This window comes from Rousettus aegyptiacus, unplaced genomic scaffold, assembly GCF_014176215.1.
Source record: "Rousettus aegyptiacus isolate mRouAeg1 unplaced genomic scaffold, mRouAeg1.p scaffold_m13_p_11, whole genome shotgun sequence".
NCBI classification, from domain to species: domain Eukaryota; kingdom Metazoa; phylum Chordata; class Mammalia; order Chiroptera; family Pteropodidae; genus Rousettus; species Rousettus aegyptiacus.
This window is the reverse complement of record NW_023416286.1, coordinates 63,439,145-63,460,247: the sequence shown is the minus strand read 5'-3', so window position 1 is coordinate 63,460,247 and position 21,103 is coordinate 63,439,145. Positions and strand designations below refer to the sequence as shown.

Genomic DNA, 21,103 nt, shown 5'->3' with positions numbered 1-21,103 from the left:
GAGTTAATCCCAAAGTTAATTAAGAATGTAAACTATGTTGTCCAATATGGGAGCTACTAGCCAGCCACATGTGTTTATGTTGAATATAAATGCAAATTCATTAAAATGAAATAAAATTAATATTTCAATTCCTCAGCCACATATCAAGCCTCAATAGCTACAGCATGTATATAAAGCATTTCTATCATCACAGAAAGTTCTACTGGACCAGGATGGTGTACAAAAGATAATATATAATGAAAGCTTAAAGGAACTAGGATTATTGCTCTTGAAAAAAAATGAGTGACTTTTACAGCATAGGAAATAAGTGACTTTTACAGCATATAAAGAATAGTTATGCTTTTTCATACATTTAAAAAAAATTGGGTGACTCGTCTGATTTTTTAAACTAAATTGATTAGAAGTTTTAACTATCATTACACAGTAGAGAGGCAAAAACCTAGATTTTGTGGAACCTAAAGCTTATATAATTTGGGAGACAGTTTTAAGAAAAGGAAAAATAAACCTGGCAATTAAGAACATTTTTATAGAATAGTAAAGAAGAAATCATAAAAAATTACAAATTATTAAAAACTAACAAATATTACAAACATCAAAAATGCAAAAAGCAGTGTTTATTGACTTTCTAACACTTTTATGTTCCTTACATTTTGCCTCTTTATATGACAATGGTCCAATATCATTTTATAGAGAATAGAGGAACTATTCAATCTTTCTTCTACATTGTCAAAATGTTTCTTACTGTTGAAATTAAGATGGACAAAAATATGTGACTTCACATAAATACACTTTTTTTAGAACTCACAGGTTTATGCTCTAAAAACAGATATCCTAAGAAGTTCTCCATTGTGTGATTCGAACAAAAAGGAAAATATACATGATACATTAATAATTTATATGCTTCATTTTCAAGTGTTTCTGATAGAGGAGAATTTCTATTTTGACTAGTTGTTAGTAAGAACCAATGCCCTGCTTATAATTTATGGGTCTGAAAAATGGAAGACTTTCCTACAGATTAGCTTTGGGCTCCAAACACTTCAACACTTATTTGTTCTCACTTTCCATCTCTATGGCAAGTGCCATGGGATACATATCATTTTAAAATGTCTAACCCTAAATCTTTATTTCATGACACCAGGTAAGTCACCAGTGAGTAGTATATAGGAATATTCCTGGAAACGTTTCTACTGTTATGTAGCAACAACTGATTACATAAACAAGTGACTGTGAACCACAAAAAAAGTATGTTCCACTACACACAAACTAAATGTATCCAATACTCAACTTCGTTTCAGCTGAATCCCAAAAATGCACATAGCAATTCTACCGTCATCACTAAGGGAAAACATGGCAGAGAGGACATATGAATACAAATTGATAGCAATTTAACTGACTGCAATTAAAATGACTTACTTTTGCAATTTAACAAAAATATATAACCATGTGACAAAAAGCTAGGATCCCACCCAGGGCCTTGGAAGCAATCTATGCATTGTAAATCTATCTTGATGAAGGACACATTCTTCACTGACACACTTGGTAATAAAGGTTGAAATATAAGAATTTTGATTAAATATAAGATAGATTTCCTGACCTGTTTTCTAAATGCTGAGATTATATGACTTAACAGATATAGACTCACAAATTCAATATTCAAAAAATGTTTATTTTTTTTTTAGTTCCTTTGCCTTTGTTTAAAATATACTGCCACAAGATAAGTGGTAGCTTCTAAAATCTTTATGATCTGATATTCACATTTCTGTAACATAAGATATCTGGGAGAGGGTCAAAGTGATATATGTCTACATTAAATAATTCTTTATAATATCATAGAAATGTAGCCATTACTGAGTGAAGCACATTTTAAACAGTAAATTTTAAAAGAAACTGAATGGAATACTAACCATCCATTTCACTTATCCTCAGTTATTATTGATGCTGTACTGAATGCTTGTTCTATCCTTTGCTAAGAACAGAACAGTTTTTTCTACTCTTTCTGTTGTCAGGTAACATACAGAACTCCAGTGTAATGTGGCTACAAAAAAAAATTGGTTTCATCCTTTCTAAAAAGAGATAGGCAATGTTTTCTCATTTCCTTTTTCTTTCCCAGTCCCATATGATACAAACAAAACAGCTACTCCTGAAGAATGGTGGGTAGATATCAAAAAACAATCTCATCAACATTCTCCTCTCTCTAGACTTTCTATACTGGTTAAATAGAAAGACCACAGATATTACTCTTCCCCAATTAAAATTTCAGCAATTATTCTCTCTCAATTAAGTTTTCTCTCTGACAATTGCTGTTTAAATTTACATTGCTTAGAGTATATCATCCTAAATGTCTTCATTCTTCCACCCTAAAATTACCAAATTAATAACTTAGCCCCATTCATTTGTTTCTATAGCAACCATCAAACAGTGGAACAGACACATCTGCTCCTTGATAAACTCACCTTGTGAACATACCACATAGTTAAAATTTTAGGTTTATAACAGAACTTTAAACAGATGCATAGTATCAGAGCACATTATGTTCCCTAAAAAGTGACAAGTGGTTCCTCATTAATTGAAAAAGATTACTTGCTAAGACTGAACTTTTACAAAGTATGATTTGTAAAGATGGTTTTTAAATATTTCTTCGATAACCATAAGCACTGCACATAGAGTCTACAAAAATAACTAGACCGTTTTCCTATAGAAGACTGAAATCTAGTGGAAGAAAAGGACATGAAAGGTCCCTTAGGTAATAATAAAGCATTAAACTGACAATAACAACAAAAGTCAGAAAAATTTGCCAAAAATGTAATTGTTATATGACTGTTCATGGATTTAGAGAAATGATCCAAAGGGAAGGATTCAAGTTATGGATTTGGGGGTGGACAGTATAACACGAGCAAAAGCAAAGAGGCAGGAAAGGATAGGACATTTTGAAAGAGGAAGGTCATCCTCTTTATTTCTGGTCCAAAGTTAGCATGGAGAAATAATCAGAAGAATTTTTAAATAAGTGCTCAGAACCAGAATATAGATATGGGGCTTAAATTCAAGTTAAGTCTTTGATTCTATAGATAAAGCAAATTCGATAGGAAAAAATATTATGGATTATTGAAGCAATGAGTACAATATTTTAGGATAAGTAACCTGACAATACTGTCAACATCCTACCAAATACAGAGAAAAGATCAGAAGCAAAGAAATTTGTTCTATTATTAGAATCCCATATGTTAAAACATTCTTGAGTTCTGGAAAAAAATGTATTTAGTAATAAGGAAATATTTTTTACTTATTAAATCATATGAAATAGCGTTTTATTTAAGAATGTTATGTCTGCGTACATATGATGGAGTTGATCTATGGTTTTCTTTTTAGTGGAATTCTAATCATTTTGTTAATGTTGTAATATATAAATGATTTACTGAGTGCTTCCTATGTATCTAGAACAATGCCAACTAGTTTCTGTTCGTTTCTATGTTATTTCATGCTTACAACACCTTCTTATTTTTAGGAGAGGAAATTTAAGCCTAAAAGTGGCCACTTCCCCAAAGCTACACAATTAGTAAATGGCAGAGCAAGCATTTGAACTCAGCCTGGCTCATTCAGAAGCTGTCACTCTGACCACTATACTATTCTGTCTCATAGAAAAAGATTTATTATAGAATAAATTAAGAACTTCATAATTTTTCTATTTATTCTAGAACTAATTTTATATACTGAAAAGTATCAGTTTCTTTAAATGGTATAGGAATCTTCCAGAGAATACTCTGTGTCTAGCTGTGTTTGCATGATACACAGTATTTGGATATGAGTCATTTTCATATTTATTCACTATACTTCACGTACTAATTCAAATGTATTCATAGAGCACCGGCAATATCTTAGACACTAAATACTAGAGATTAAAAAAAAGATATGACTACATTCTTCTTCTTAATAGCTTACTTTCTGATATAGAAAATAAGATTGTAAGTAAGTACATTAGACTACCTGAAATAAAAAAATTTACTAAATGGTCTCAAGAGCAGATTTGAGATAATTAGCAAACTTAAAAATACATCCGTTGAGATTATCCAGTCTGAGGAACAGCAAGCGAAAACAATTTTTAAAATGATAAAGCCTCGCATAACTGTTGGATATCATCAAGCATGCCAGCACATGCATAATGAATGCCCAGAAGGATAAGAGAGAGATAAACAGGCAGAAAAAGTATCTGAAGAAATAATGGTTGAAAACATCCCTAATTTGAAAAAAGATTAACCTACAAATATAAGAATCTCAAAAACTCAGAGTAGGATAAACTCAGAGATCTATACCTAGACGCATCATATTCAAATTGTCAAAAGACAAAGAGAAAATCTTAAAAAGCAGCATCAGAGAAGCAACTCATCATGTACAAAGGACTCTTGGTAAGATCAACAGCTAACTACTCATCAGAAATTATGAAGCCACAAGGCTTCATAATATTTAAAGTGCTGGAAGAAAAAAAAAAAAGACTATGAAACAAATAAACAAAACAAATACTCAAAAGCCAAAGGAGAAATTAAGGCATTCCCAGGAAAGCAAAAAATAAAAGAATTTGTTGCTAGCAGACTATCCTTACAAGAAATACAAAAAAGGAGTTCTTCAGACCGGGGGAAAAAAAAAATTAGACTAACTCTAATCCACACGAAGAAAGAAAGAACACTCATAAAAGTAACTACATAGGTAAATGTAAAAGACAATATCAATTTGGGTTTTTTTCTGTTTTTTTTTTCTTTTATCATAATAAACTACATAAACAATAATTGGGAAACTGTGTTGATAGATTTATATTGTAAATGATGTGATTTAAATAAAAATAAGAACACAAGAGAGGGAAGAACAAATGGAGCAATATAGGAGGAAAGTTTTTGTATAGTATTGAAATTAAAGGCATATTAATCTAAACTAAATTGTTATAAATTAAGGTGATAATCGTAATCTGCAGAGTTTCTCAGGTGTGTGTGTGTGCATGTGTGTGTATGACAAAGCAATGAAAATAGTTATATTAGAAAATATCTATTTAACACAAAAGAAGACAATAATAGAAGAAATGAAGAACAAAAGAGACCTAACACACACAAAATTGAAGAGATAAATAGGCAATTCAACAATAATAATGCAAACTTCAACATCCCATTTTCCACAATGGATAGAACATGCAGAGACATGATCTATTCACAATTCCCATTCTACTAAATGTTTAAATAAGAATTAATGACAATCATTAACAAACGCATCCAAAAAAATCGAAGAGAAGGCAGCATTTCACAATACATTGAATGAGGTTAGGAATATCCTCATACAAAACCAGAAGATGTCATTTAAAAAAATAAAATTAAGAAAAAATCCATTTCAATATCATTGAAAGAATTAATTTAGGAATAAATTTAACAAAAGAAGTGTAAAAACTATAGTGAAAATAACTAACATTGTTGAAAGAAATAAAAGAAGACCTATATAAATTGAAGGGTACACCTTGCTCAAGGATTAGAAAACTTACTAAACTTACTACTGTTAACATGGCAAAACTTCCCCCAAATAATCTAAAGATTTAATGCAATCCCTATCAAAGTCCCAAATAGCTTTCTTATAGAAATCGACAAGCTGATCCTAAAATTCATGGAAATGCAAGGGATCCAGAATAGACAAAACGACCTTGAAAAGGATGAATAAAAACTGAGACTCAGACTTCCCAATTTCAAAACTTACTATAAAACTGAGACTCAGTAATCAAGACAGTATGGTACTGGCAAAAGGATAGAAATAGATCAGTGGAATAGAATGAGGCTCCACAAATAAATTCTTACACTTCAGTTAATTGATTTTCAACAAGGGTAGCACAACAATCCAATGAGAAAAGAATAGTGTTTCAACAAATGGTGCTGGATATACACATGCAAAACAATGAAGTTGGACCCATACCTTACAACACACACAAACATTAACTCAAAATGGAGAAAATATCTAAATGTAAGAACTAAAGATATAAAAATCATAGATAAAAACAAACTTTTGTTCACCGCAATGGATGATGTCTTAGCCTGCTCAGACTGCCATAACACAATACCACAGTAGGTGACTCAAACAACAGACATTTCTTCTGTCACAGTTCTGGAAGCTAGAAGTCACAAATCAATGTACTGGTATATTTGGTTCCCAGTGAGAGCCTCTTCCTGGATCCTAAAGAGCCATCTTCTTGGTGTGTCTTCACAGGTGGGGAGAGAGAGAAAGAAGCTCTCTGGTATTTCTTCTCATAGGAACACTAAATCCTATTGTATCAGGACTCCACTCTAATAACCCTATTTAACCTTAATTACGTCCTTAGATGCTCCATTTCAAATACAGCCACACTGCGGGGTAGGGCTTCAACATATGGATTTGGGGACATAAAACATTCAGTCTATTATAGATAGCATCCTCTATTGGATTCCTCTCCTCTGTTTCACATTCCCAGTTCCTTAATCTTGCTCCCTAAGATCACTTTCCAAATAAACTATCATACAAATAGACCAAGTGTGCTCTTGGGAGAACCCAAGCTAAGAATTACTTCCAGAAATTTCCATAGCATCCTTGTCTATAATGGCATCATCATCATCATCATCATCATCATCATCATCAATAATAATAATAGAAATGACAATTGACACAATAATGAAAAAATAAATTATGATATACACATAATGAAATTAAGCACTAGAGTTAAAATGACATGAGAAGTAAATCACAAAAATATTTATACACTATAGTTCCATTTATATAGGGTTTAAAAACAAACAAAATTCAACAATATGCTGTTTTTGTTTCAGAGATATGTTTAGATGTAGCAAAGCTATACAGAAAATCAAAGAAATGATAAATATACCATTCAGCGTTTAACTTTGAGGATGAGGAAAGAGAGCTTCAAAGTTACTTGTAATGTATTTCTTAAGCTGGGATGTGAGTACATGGCTGTTGGTTTTACAATATTTTTGTATCATATATCTTTATACCATACATATATCATATTTATAGCTTCATATGAATGCATTATGCATTTATTAGACATTATAATAAAAGTAATTAATTTTTAAAAAACAAAAATATTAGCTTGAAGAGTAGGTTTTTAAAATACAGGCTTTGTTAAACGATAAACTCATTTAACTTTTTAAAAATGAAGCAGCAAAGTCGTGTTTTACTATCAGCATTTTCGAATGCAACTGGGTAAAATCCTAAGAAGAGAAAAAGTGTTTCTTCCTTAAGCAGCATACATTTTGAAATTTACTGATAGGGAAACATCTGCCAAGAATAAATTTCGAGAGGGAATAAATTTTATAATTTTATAATCAAGATGGCTGCCAAACTTTAGTGACTGAAGCTCTAAACAAAGAGGCAGCAGATTTAAGGTGCTTTTTTTCTTTACCTTCATGTTCTAATTTGCTAACTGGAGACAAGCCAATACCTTTAGATGACTCAATTTTTCACTCTGTAAGATGAAGACAATACTTGCCATCTTCCAAACAGAGGTTATGAGGATTAATCCATTCATAAAACATTTCAAGGTCCTTGTAATAATTATTAAAACTATATATAAAATTTGTTGTATTTTCTAAGTGTGAACTTGCAAGACTGGTTACCTTGAAACTGTTTGTTCCCTAAGAATTAGGCCTGTAGTTGAAGATCTTATGACACTAAATATGTGGCTCAATCTTGGTGATTCATGGTCTTGAATATCTAGGTTTCCCACTGACATCATTAATTAAAAGAGCTTACAGCAGCTTTCCACCTAATATTTTCACATGTATTTCCTCTTCCCAAAATATGAATAAAATTTTAAATATGGAAGCTGGTTACTACTTAATCCTAGACACTCTCTCATTAGTGGCACAGGATGTGTGGTGTAGCTGGTTTAAAATCTGGAATCTAAATGGTATGTAAAATGTAGGCATAGATATTTACCTCAAGAATGTCCCTGACCTAGCCAAGGATCTTTTTCCCTGAATTAATAATTATGTTATTCATCAAAAAATTAAAAATAGAACTACGACACAATTCAGCAATACCATTTCTGGGTATTTATTTGAAGAAAGCAAAAACACTAATTCGAAGAGATATATGCACCCCTATATTTATTTCAGCATTGTTTACAATAGTCAAGACATGGAAGCAACCTAAGTGTTCATTTATAGATGGATGAATAAAGAAGATGTGGTACATATATATCATGGAATACTACTCTGCCATAGAAAAGAATGAAATCTTGCCATTCGAGACAACGTGGATGAACCTAGAGGGTATTATGCTAAGCGAAATAAGTCAGACAAATACAAATACCATAAGATTTCATTTATATGTGGAATCCAAAAAGAAATAAAACAAACGACCAAACAAAACAAGGCAGAAACAGACTCCTAGATATAGGAAACAAACTGGTGGTTACCAGAGGGGAAGATCGGGGAGAGATCGGGGGAAAGGATAAAATAAGTGAAGAGTATTAAGAGTTACAAACTTCCAGTTATAAAGCAAATAACTCATGGTGATGTAATGTACATTATAGAGAATATAGCCAGTAATATTGTAATAACTTTATGGTGACAGATGATAACTAGACTTACTGTAAAGATCATTTCATAATGTATATAAATATTTAATCACTATGGTGTATACATGAAACTAATAGGATATTGTATGCAATTATGTCAATAAAAAAGAATTGAAATAAAATGAAAAAGACTTGAACAGGGTGAAAATCATGTTATTAACATCATAGTTTGCTGTTTAAATACTGGTTACATATTAGCACTTACGTATTATACTAGTTTTAGGAAGAAAATACCTTTTAACAATTCATGTTTGTCTCTTCTTTAAATTTTATAATTTCTATTCATGATATCGTAAAAGTATTTTTTACTTTTGAGATTTAAAACATTGAAAAATAGCTCTACATCTCAAGCCACTGCAGCTTCAGAATTAGGAAGCATCAGTTTAGCTTTTAGAGACACTGAAGTATCATCCTTTTTCATTCAATTTGCAGTTTAACAGCATCTCTGAACATCACTTAACAAACTCACTTTTCTTTCCATCCAACTTCCCCTATTCATGTTTTTATTCATTTATTTATTCATTCGGCAGATATTTATGCCTACCTACCATGTGTAGCAGATTTGCTAAGTGAAGAGATACAAATAAAACATTGTCACTGCTTTCAAAGAAATTCATTGTCTAATAGGTAAGAAGAAATATATGAATTTAATTCAGTATGAATTTTTTAAGTCAATAATTCAAAGGAAAACCAAAGGCATTTTTGTGGCATCCATATGTGAATTATCATGTCGAATCCCTACTTTAAACCTCTCCATGGCTTCCATAAGTTTTAGGAGGCACCTCGACTTGGTGCACATGACCATATGAACATCCCTGGACTACCTTTGCCAGGAAAGCCCTCTATTGTGGCCACAGTGACTTCTTACAGCCCAAGCTGTGCCATACCTCTCTTCTTTTCCTTTGCTGTGCCCTCTGGTTGTCATGCCTGCTTATACTTTCTCTTTTGCTAGATAATTCTTATTCTTTGGGTCGGAGCTTAGGAGACTTCTCTGGAAAGCCATCTCTAACTCCTTATGTTTTATTTACATACCTCTCCTCTTTGCTCCCATGGAATTGTGTACATATCTTATAGCATTTATATTTTCCTTTAATTTATTTCCTGATAGACTATTCAGTTCTCGAAAGCAACTATCTTCGACCCTATTACCTACAATAATGCTTTTTTTCATAATATCTATTCTACCCTGTAAACTCTGCTGACTTAACACCTTATAAAATGAATAAATAAATACACCTGTATATAAAGATACATCTAATGGAAGATAACAGAAAGTATAAGGACACACAGAAAAAGCCCACAACACGCATGAGTTGGGGCAAAGAGCACAGAGGTGAAAATTCCTCCACAGAGGTAGTGCTTCCTGCGCCAAGCTTGGAAGGGTAGTTAAGGATAAGCTAGGCACAGTGAAAGAGAGGGGAATCTGTTGATATGAACTAGTGTCTTCACGCTGAGGAAACATCAGGCAATATATCACACAAGTGAAACTGAGAGTATCCAGGTCTCCTAGGGGGATTGACCTTTTGCTGTTCCTTTTAAAACAAGACAGAACTGCCTACCCACAGCCAAATGTGGAGTGTGAGGTAGTTACATTTTCCCCTTGGTCCTACCTGCTATTAGGTTATAACTGTTTGCCTGGCTAAGTTAGATGTTCTCGACCTCCCCTTAACTATTTCTTCCTTTCCTTCTTTGCCTCTCCTTACCTGCCTCTCTGCTTCTCTACCACTCTCTCCTCCTGTTCCCATCTTCCTTTTCTTAGAGTCCCCATCTCTGTTAAAACAATGGCTGATTATAAGCATTTTTGCCCTCAAATTGCAGAACTTTTTTGGACCTAAAGATTATCCCACCCAACTCCATTCTATAGAAGAGTCATATGGGGATCAAAACAGAACAGGCTCTTTTAATTTCTTACAGTAATTGTTCTTAGTGTTAAAGCAAAAATACAGGACCCAGTCTCCTAATTTCTTATGTAATAGCTTTACACTCTGTTCCATCGAGCTGCTACAACCCTACTGGATTTTAGGAACCTGTTGAAGCCCAGAGGAATAGTTTTAAAGCTCTTATTCCTCACAGCATAACAACAGTTTTTCTCAATATGGATGGTGATACTGACTTCCTGGAAATTGAAATCATAGGAATGTGGGAAATAACATTATTTTAACATTATAAATGTAGGGCATGAATATTTCCTTTTTGTAAAATATTATATTTTTTACATCAAAGCACAATATATATAGTAAAGTGAAAAATTAACTGTATTAATGGCTGGCAGAGGCATTCATCTTAGGAATTCTTCATTTGATGGGGTGGCTCAAGTCATGTGAAATGAAAAGATTAGCATGTGGAGTTAAAAAGATGTTTGAGAAACTGTCTCATACTTGAAGAAATCTTAACTCTTCAGTAAAATTATTAAACTCTTGTAATGTTTTGAGTAGAGTGATCTTTGGTGTAAACTAATGAATGACAGGCCTGTTTGCTCAAGCTAGTTTAATCAGAAGTGAGAAAGAACTCACTGTGGCAGCTGCTACTAATACCTGTCGAGTTAATAACCATGTGCTCTTCTTCTTAATTAACAGAACTTTTTTTTCGAGGTTAAATGTGTCCAGGTACACAACATACAACAATGAAATATAACTGAAAAACGGCTGGTGATTTGGCTTCCATTCTATAAGTGACTCTTCAACTGTTCCTTCTATTTTTTTCCTACTGAAAGTGTAGTCGAGAGACTGAAGGTGAAACAGCCATCTTGCAACCAGGAGGATAAAAGCTGTATGTTGAGGATAGAAGAGCAGAAAAAAGAAAAGAGCTGGAGACAATGACGACACTGTAAAGTTAGACCCGAGATAAATAATCCCTGACTGGACTGAGTCACCACTGTTCTGTTTCTGTTATACACTGCTACGAGCCAAGTACTAATTGACACACACACAAATATATAGGAGAAGGGAGAGACAGGACCACAAGGAAGTAAGCTGGAGGGGAATTTGTACAAATCATGCAAGGCCTTTAAATTCTCGAAAAAACATGAATTATAAAATCCAAACAAATTATACCCCAAATCTGAGGAAAATGGAATTTCCGATGTATATCTTTGCAGCGTGGTCTAGCAAGGATTTCGGTTTTAACTATATCTATATTTATTCTAAGATTTGAGTATATCTAAGCAAACATATTAAGAGGTGGTATTAGGAGGTAGGAATGGCAGGAGTCTATAGACCAAGGAGCCTTCTGGAGAACTCATTCTTAAACCTAGAGGTATAGAAAATTGTTTCAAAGATAAAGGATTGTTGTCAGAGGGGGATAAAAAAACGATACATAGTATTTTTGTATTAGATTGTTCTCTGGCCAAATGCCCAAAGACTCCTGCCTGAGTCCCAGGACAAGGAGGCTGCAAAAGGAAAGAGTAAAACTAAAATGAGCTTTCTCTAAATACCCTCCTGTGATAGGAGATATCACTGCGGTGGTGACAAAAAGATTGGTGTTAGTGACAGGCATCGCAATGACAGTTTCGGTAGTCTCAAGTGCAGCTATTAGACATTGTGAGGCAGAGTTCTGAATTTCCCCTACACATAGCATGACTTCTGATACTACCTGTGGTAGGTAGAATTCTAAGATGTCCCTTCGCAAAGATTCCCATCAATAGGTTATTTAAACATGAATCTAGGTTACTGCTGTGAAGGAACTCTGCATATGGAATTAAGGTCCCTAATCAACTGACTTTACGATAGGGTTGACCCAATGTAGTTATATGAAATTTCAAAAGCCAAAGAGAAAGGTAGAAGAATAAGGCAAGAGAGTTTAAAGAGAAGAAGTCAAAGAGATTCAAACTATGAGAAGGATTTGATCTGCCTTTACTGGCTTGAATGATGGAGGGCTATGAGCCAGCAAATGCAGGCAGTCTCTAGAAGCTGTGAATGACCTCCACTGCCAGCCAGCAAAGGAAAAGAATCTCAATCTTCTGGCCATCTAGAACTAAATATTCCCAGAAAACTCCATTAAGAAATGCAGCTTCCCTCCCTGATAAGAAAAAGTTAAAGGAGTTCATCACCAGCAAATCAGTATTTCAAGAAATGTTAAAGGGACTCTTTAAAAAGAAGAAGAGGAGGAAAAACCTATAAATATGAATAATAACATGGCAATAACTTTGTAGATACCTATCAATAATCACTATAAATGTAAATGGATTAAATGCTCTAATTGAATGACATAGGGTAGCTGAATGGGTAAGAAAAGAGGAACATACATATACCATCTACAAGAAACCCACTTTAGATCAAAAGACACACACAGTGAAGAAATGGAAAAATATATTTCATGCAAATGGAAATTTTAAAAAGCTGGAGTAACAATACTTAAATCAAACAAAAAGGACTTTAAAAGAAAGGCTATAATAAGACACAAAAAAAAGGACATTTTATAAAGAGGACATAACCCTAGTAAACATTTAAGCACTGAACATAAGAGCACCTAATTATATAAAGTAAATATGACTGATATAAAGGGAGAAATCAACAGTGATACAATTATAATAGGGAACTTTACCACTCCATTGACACCAAGGGACAGATCTTCCAGATAGAAAATGAGCAAGAAAATAGCAGCCTAAAATGACACATTAGACCAGATGGATTAATTGATATTTTTAGAGCATTTCACCCCAAGCAGCAGAACATAAATTCTTTTCAAGTACACATGGAACATTTTCTAAGATAGACCACATGTTAGGCCACAAAACAAGTTTCAGTAAATTTAAGATTGAAATCATATCAAGTGTCTCCTCCTACCACTATGCTATGAAACTAGAAATCAACTACAAGAAAAAAAACCTAAAAAACATATAAACATTTAAAGGCTAAATAACATACTACTAAACAATGAATGTGTTAACAATGAAATCAAAGAAGAAATCAAAAGATACTTGAGAAAAATAAAAATGAAAACACAACACAAAACTATGGAACACAGCAAAAGTAGTCCTAAGAGGGTAATTCACAGCAATACAGGCCTGTCTCCAGAAGCAAAAAAAATCTCAAATAAAAAAATCTAAACTTACACCTAAAGGAACTTGAAAAAGAACAACCAACAAACAAACTCCAAAGTGAGTAGAAGGAAGGAAATAATAGAGATCTGAGGAGAAATAAATGAAATAGTGTCAATAAAAACAATACAAAAGACCAATGAAACCAAGCTCATTCTTTGAAAAGTTCAACAATATCAGTAAACCGTTAACCAGATTCATCAAGGAAAAAGAGAGAGGACCCAAATAAATAAAATCGGAGATGAAGAAGGAGAGTGACAATTGACTCCACAGAAATACAAAAAATTATAAGAAAATATTATAAACAATTATATGCTAACAAATTGGACAACCTGGAAGAAATGCATAAATTCTTAGAAACATTCAATCTTCCTAGACCAAATCAAGAATAGAAAATCTAAACAGACCTATTACTACTAACGAAATCAAATCAAAAAACTCCCAACAAACAGAATTCCTTGACTTGATGGTTTCACAGGTGAATTTTACCAAATATTCAAAGAAGAATTAACAATTACCATTCTGAAACTTCTCCAAAAAATTCAAGAGGAAGGAAGGCTCCCAAGCTCATGTACAAGGCCACCATTACCCTGACTCTAATACCAGAAAAAGACATTATAAAAAAAAAAATTATAGGCCAATATCCCTGATGAACACAGATGCAAAAATCCTCAACAAAACATTAGCAAACTGTATTCAGCAAGACATTAAAAAGATCATATACCATGATCAAGTTGGATTTATTCCTGAGATTCAAAAGTGGTTCAATATTCACAAATCAATTAACATAATACAGCACATGAACAAAATGAAGGATAACAATCATATGATCATGTCAAAGAAGGAACAGAGGGAATACGACTCAACATAATAAAGGTCATATTATGACAAACCTACTGCTAACATCATATTCAATGGGGAAACACTAAAAGCACTTTCCTTAGGATCAGGAATAAGACAAGGATGTCCACCTTTGTTGCTTTTATTCAACATAATATTGGATGTCCTAGCCATGGCCATCAGACAAGAGAAGAGAAAAAAAGGCAATTATTTCTCCATACCTCTACTAAACTCCCATCCCTTAGGGCAAAATCATACTGTTATTTTCTTGTTTGTCTACTTCTATTCCTCTAGCCACAGCTTCTCATCTATATTGTTTTCGATTTTAATACAAAAATTCTGATACCTTTTCTTTAAAATAGTAACAGTTCATTTTCAAATACCTTCGTAAGAACAATAGTTGCATTTGACTATTGCTAAGGCCATTTTGCACAACAAGCATGTATTATTCCACTCACGCTGCCATAGCAAAATACCACAGATGGGTGGTTTAAACAACAGACATTTATTTTCTCACAATTCTGAAAGCTAAAAGTCCAAGATCAAGGTACAGCAAAGTTGGCTTCTGGTGAGACCTATTTTTCAGTCTTACAGATACCTACCTTCTTTCTGTGTCTTCAGATGGCCTTTACTCTGTGCAAAGCACAGGGAACGAGAGAGATCTTTGGTGTCTCCTCCTCTACTTAAAGGACCCCAGTTCTATGGGTTTAGGGTTCCACGCTTATGACCTCATTCATTTAAATTTAAATATCTCCGTAAAGGCTCTGTCTCCGAATGCAATTACATTGGGGAGCTAGGGCTCAACATAAGAATTTTGAGGGAACACTTAGTCTATATCAGGACAATAAGGTCTAGCCTTACTTGCATTTCAAATATAAAGAGTTACACTTAAAATAGGCATGTACAAGTTGTGCTCTTTGCAGTTCTGCTGGTTTTTTTACTATGGATACATCTGTGGCTCCTTATTATCAAGTTCGGATACATCCGTGGCTCCTTATTATCAAGTTCACTGGGGATAACTGTAGAGACAGTGTTATTCCTCTTTCTACCGTCAGTAATTTAAATTTTGATATTTTTCTATCTTTTGTAATTTTATTGCTTTCACATTTGTCTTTAATTCACGTTCCAGTGGAAATTATTGAAAAGTGTATTTTGAAAAAAAATAAGCAAAAAAATAAATCACAAAACTGAAACGATTGTTTCTATTTTTAAAAAAATATTTTTTTTAAGTGAGTAATGTCAAAGTTGAGAAAATTTTGCTTTACCTTAAGACTGTAGGAACAATACGTAGTCCCTGCTCTAGCTCTGCTGCATTTGGGAAAGGCAGTCAGCTGAGGAGTCAGGAACTTCACCATCTCAGCGGGGATCTGCATCAACCAAAAATACAGGTTCCCTCACTGCCTCTCTGCACAAGTAACACAGTTCTAAATCAAAGCCCCACAAAGTGCATAAACCAAAGGCTTATTTGGAGAAAGACTTCCAGAAAAATTTAAGATATTAATTCACTTTTCCTGTGAATTAATTGTAATCTGGATATTGACTTATGTTATTTCTGAAGTCTCTGATCAATTTAAAAAGAATAAATTTCAACACTGATACTATTTCAACAGGCACTTTATAAACACCCTTATTTTGAGAGAAGTGAAAGTTACCATTATTTACCTCAGGAAAAAAATATTGAAAAAATATCCATTCTCCCTATATTCTTATCAACCGATATCAGCTAATATTGAACATCTAGAATTTTTAAGTTGACATGTCAAATAATACAATTAGGTCTGATCTTCAAACTAATTTACCCCTTAAACTGTATTATTTATCCTTTTGTTTCTTACTGACACAATCACTCTCTGGAGTTGTATAAAGGAATTTCTATTTTACTCTTTAATCAACACTTTCTGAAATCATTTTGTTTAATTCTTTAAGCCAGTAATTCTTGCTTTGGATTTGTGATTATCAAGATAATGTTCTACAAAAAAAAAAAAAAAAAAAAAAAAATCACAGACATAGTTTCAAATCAGAATCCCAGATGATAACACAATGACCATTTAAATCCAAGGTTAGCAATTTTTTGCCTATAAGTCCAGATAGTAACTATTTTAGGTTTTGTGGGTCATAAGATCTTTTCTATCATAACTACATAACTTTGTCACAGTAGCATAAGAGCACACATAGGCAATAGGATTGGATAAGGCTGTGTTCTAATAAATCTTTAATTACAAAAATAAACCCAAATAGTGGCTGGATTTAACCCATGGCTTTAGTTTGTGTAACTTTGATTTAATCAAAGTGTGTTTCCAGTACCAGCAGCATCAGCAGCATCTGATAGCTTGTTAGAATCACAAATTCTTATATCACACCCTAGATGCACTGAATCAGAAACTCTGAGGATGAGCTCGCAATCTGTGTTATAACTAGCCTTCCATGTGATTCTAAAGTTTGAGCACTAGTTAATATTAATATTAATATTATGCAGTAATATAAATTTTCATTACCGTGACAGCTTTGCTTATATAACATTGGTTGCAACCTATTAAAAGCAGTGATTATTTCCAATTTTATAAGAACCATATAGCATTTTTATAACATTATACAAATTGAGCCAGGATGTTGTATTCATGAATAATGAGCTTTGACACACTAAGACTTTAGCATATTCCTCTTTCTGCCCTCTATTCCAAGCAGCACATAGTAGGTGCTTGAAAAAAAACTTTTTCAAAACTAAGTGAAAAATAAGAAAATATGAAAAATAATGTACTTATTTATTTTCCTCAGAAGTATAGATGGACAAGGGAATTGATTAACTGTGCTTTCTATAATTCGTTTGTTTTCTAACTATTGAATGAATAAATGAATGACTAAAAGAAGGGGTAAGGAAAACAGTCAGATTTTTCCGTGAATGTTAAAATAATATTCTCTATGCCTAAATAATTTATAAGTGGCAGAAATAGAAATATTCATAACTTCAAGCACTGACAGACCTATGGACTAGAAGTCAAAGGTTTACATTCTTCCTTCTAGTTTGAAATTTCTCATACTTCTCTATCTCCAGAAAGTGAAAACAAGGTACTTGGAAGTAAGAAAAATTTCCAAAATGTAAATGCAATTTTGGGATAAAGTTACTGAGGGAAAACAAAGTGAATAGTTCCTCAAAACAGTAGGTACTTTCTTCATATGCACCCTCATCTCCCACTCCTAAACTGCATCCTCCCTAAGCCAAACCTAACCCCTTAAGGGTGCCCCATGGAAACAGGCTGGAATCAGTCCAGACATGGTAAACCTATGTCTTCTAGTAGAGGGCATTTTTCAGCTTGCTTGTAACAAGTATCAATCTAGCAAATGTCAATGACAGAATGTTTTCATAAATCAGGGTCTCTATAAATTCTCTATAAAGAAGCAACTTTAAGTGCTGCAGAATTTACCTGTTAGTTTTTTCTTCCTATTTTCCTAACAGTTGAGTTATTACTTTTTAACACTGTGATGGCACATGGTAGGTGTTTAATCAATATCTGTTAAAAGAATGTGTGAATCCACAACATATATATTTTATGTTATTTATATACTATATATTACATATTAATTATCCATCAGTGGTTTCATATATAATAATTATTAAAAAAATAGACACTGTAATAAGAATACTGTTCATCTATCTTTGGAACTTTCGGCATGTATCTATATTTATAACATTACCCAGCAAGGATATTGGCAAAATGGTGAAGTAGGATATTTGTTCTACCATGTAAAACAAAAATTAAAGATCTAGTCATGAAGAAAAATAGCTCTGGAAGGGCTCAAGAGTCCAATTAAGGGCCTACTGCAACAGAGTAAAGCAAAAATTGAAAAATAACTATGCAGAAAGTATTACTGGGGAAATTGATCCAAATAGCCTAAGCAATCCTGAGAAAGAATAAAACTGTAGGCATCATACTTCTGGATTTCAAACTATAAAACAAAGCTATAATAATCAAAACAGTGTGGTACTAGCATTGAAAGAGACAGACCAATGGAACCGAATAAAGATCCCAGCAAGAAACTCGTATGTATAGGGTTAACTAATCTTTAACAAGGGTGCAAGAATACACAATGGAGAAAGGATAGTCTCTTCAATAAATAGTGCTGGGAAAACTGGATATTCACATGCAAAAAAAAAAGAAAAAAGAAGAAGAAACCAGACCCCTATTTTAAACCACCAACAAAATTAACTCAAAACAGATTAAAGACTTACATGTAAGACCTGAATCTATAAGCCTCAAAGAAGAAAATACTGGGGAAAGGATCCTTGACATTGGTCTCACAAGGATTTTTTTGGATATGACAGCAAAAGGACAAACAACAAAATAAAAAAAACAAACGAGTAGACTACATCAAACTGAAAAGCTTCTGCACAGCAAAAAAAAAAAAAAAAAAAAAAAAAATCAACAAAATGGAAAGGCAACTTACAAAATAGGAGAACATTTTTTGTGAACTACTGATAAGGGATTAATATCTAAAATGTATAAGGTACTCATATAACTCAGTAGCAAAAATAATAGTAATCTGATTTAAAAATCCGTAGAGGACCTAAATAGACATTTTTCCAAAGAAGATATATAAATGACCAACAGCTACTGAAAAAATGGTCAAGATCACTAATCTTCAGAGAAACAGAAATCAAAATCAAAATGAGATAGACATCACTTCATACATATTAGGATGGCTATTATCAAAAAGTCAAGAGAACAAATGTTGGAAAAACATGGAGAAAGGGAACCCTTGTACATCATTAATAGGAATGTAAATTGGTACAGCCACTATGGAACACAATATGGGAGTTCCTCAAAAAGTCAAAAATAGAACTACCACATGACCCAGCAATCCTACTTCTCTAACTAAAAAAATGAAATCAATATCTGAAGGAGATATTTGTACTCCCATGTTCATTGAAGCAGTAGTCACAATAGCCATGATATAGAAACAACACAAGTCTGTTGACAAATGAATGAATAAAGAAAATGTGATACGTATATACTATTGATATATTATGTAATATAATATATGAAATATTATTCATCCATAAAAAAAGAAGTCCTGCCATTTGCAACAACATGGATGAACCTGGAAAATATTAGGCCAAATGAAATAAGCTAGGCAGAGGAAGACAAATGGTATCACTTATATTCATCTAAAAAAAAAAATCAAGCTTATAGAAACAGAGAGTAAAATGGTGATTTCCAGAAACTGGAGGGAAGGAAAAATGAATAACTATTGGTCAAAGTGTGTAAATTTTTAATCATAAGATGAATAAGTTTATAAGATGAAAGAATTAAATGCTCCAATCAAAATTAGGGTGACTGAGGAGATAAGAAAACAAGACCCTTGCATATGCTGTCTATAAGAGACTCACTTCAGATGAAAAAACACATACAGACTGAAAATAAAGGGATGGAAAAATTTTTTTATGAAAATAGAAATGAAAAAAAATCTGGGTTAGCAATACTTAGACAAAATAGACTTTATTTTTTTATTTTTATTTTTTAGGCAAAGCAACCCTTGGTTGACCTCACAGGTTACAAGGACCTCGTCAGTTTACAATCCCTTATTTTTTTACTTTTTACATCTACAGCACCTGGTCTTCCCAGGTGGTCTCCCATCCAAGTACTAACTAGGCCCAACCCTGCTTAGTTTCCAAGATCGGATGGGATCAGGCTAGTTCAGGGTAGCATGGCTGTAGATCAGACAAAATAGACTTTAAAATGAAGGCAAGCAAGAGGCAAAGAAAGACCCAGTAATCTCACTTCAGGGTATTTATCCGAAGACACCCAAAATACTTCTTTGAAGGGATATGTGCATCCATATGCTCATTGCAACATCATTTACAATAGCCAAGATATGGAGGCAGCCTGGATGTCCATCAATGGAAAGAAGTGATACATATGTACAATGGAATATTACTCAGCCAAATAAATAAATACATACATAAATAAAATCTTGCCATCTGCAACAACATAGATGGATGTAGAGGGTATTGCACTGTGTGGAGTATGTCAGACAGAGAAAGACAAATGCCATATGATTTCACTTACATGTGGAATCTAAGGGAGAAAATAAACAAATAAACAAAAAAACAAATAAATTTATAGATACAGAGAACATTTTGAGGGTTGCCAGATGGGAAAGGGGTTGGAAGGTGGGTAAAAAGGGGAAGGGATTAAGAAGTACAAATCGGTAGTTACAAAATAATTATGGCCATGTAAAGTATAGCATAAATATAGTCAATAATATTGTAATAACTATGTATCATATCAGATGGGTACTAGATTTATCAAGGCGATCACTTCATAAGTTATATAAACATTTAATCATGATGTTGTAGGCTTGAAACTGATATAATATTGTATGCCAACTATCACTGAAAATAAAAAATACTTTTAAAAGACAAAAAATATGATGAATAAATTCTGAGGATCTAATGTACAGAATGAAACTGAAATTGTCAATTATCTGAATATTTATAAATATGGAATCTAGTTACTTAGAAACAAAAATATAATTTACATATTTGACTTATTTATTGAATTATCTGATAATTTTGATTATTTAGATATAGCTTAAAATTGTAGCTATATGAGGAATATTTGGTTCGAGATAGT

General features: G+C 32.9%; 1 non-coding gene across 1 annotated transcript; it reads right to left on the bottom strand.

The window, feature by feature from the left end:
* Positions 1-20,067: 20,067 nt before the first annotated feature.
* On the bottom strand, positions 20,068-20,186 carry LOC118609684. Its single transcript, XR_004953482.1, has one exon. It is a non-coding gene; the product is annotated as a 5S ribosomal RNA (ribosomal RNA).
* Between the last annotated feature and the right edge of the window lie 917 nt (positions 20,187-21,103).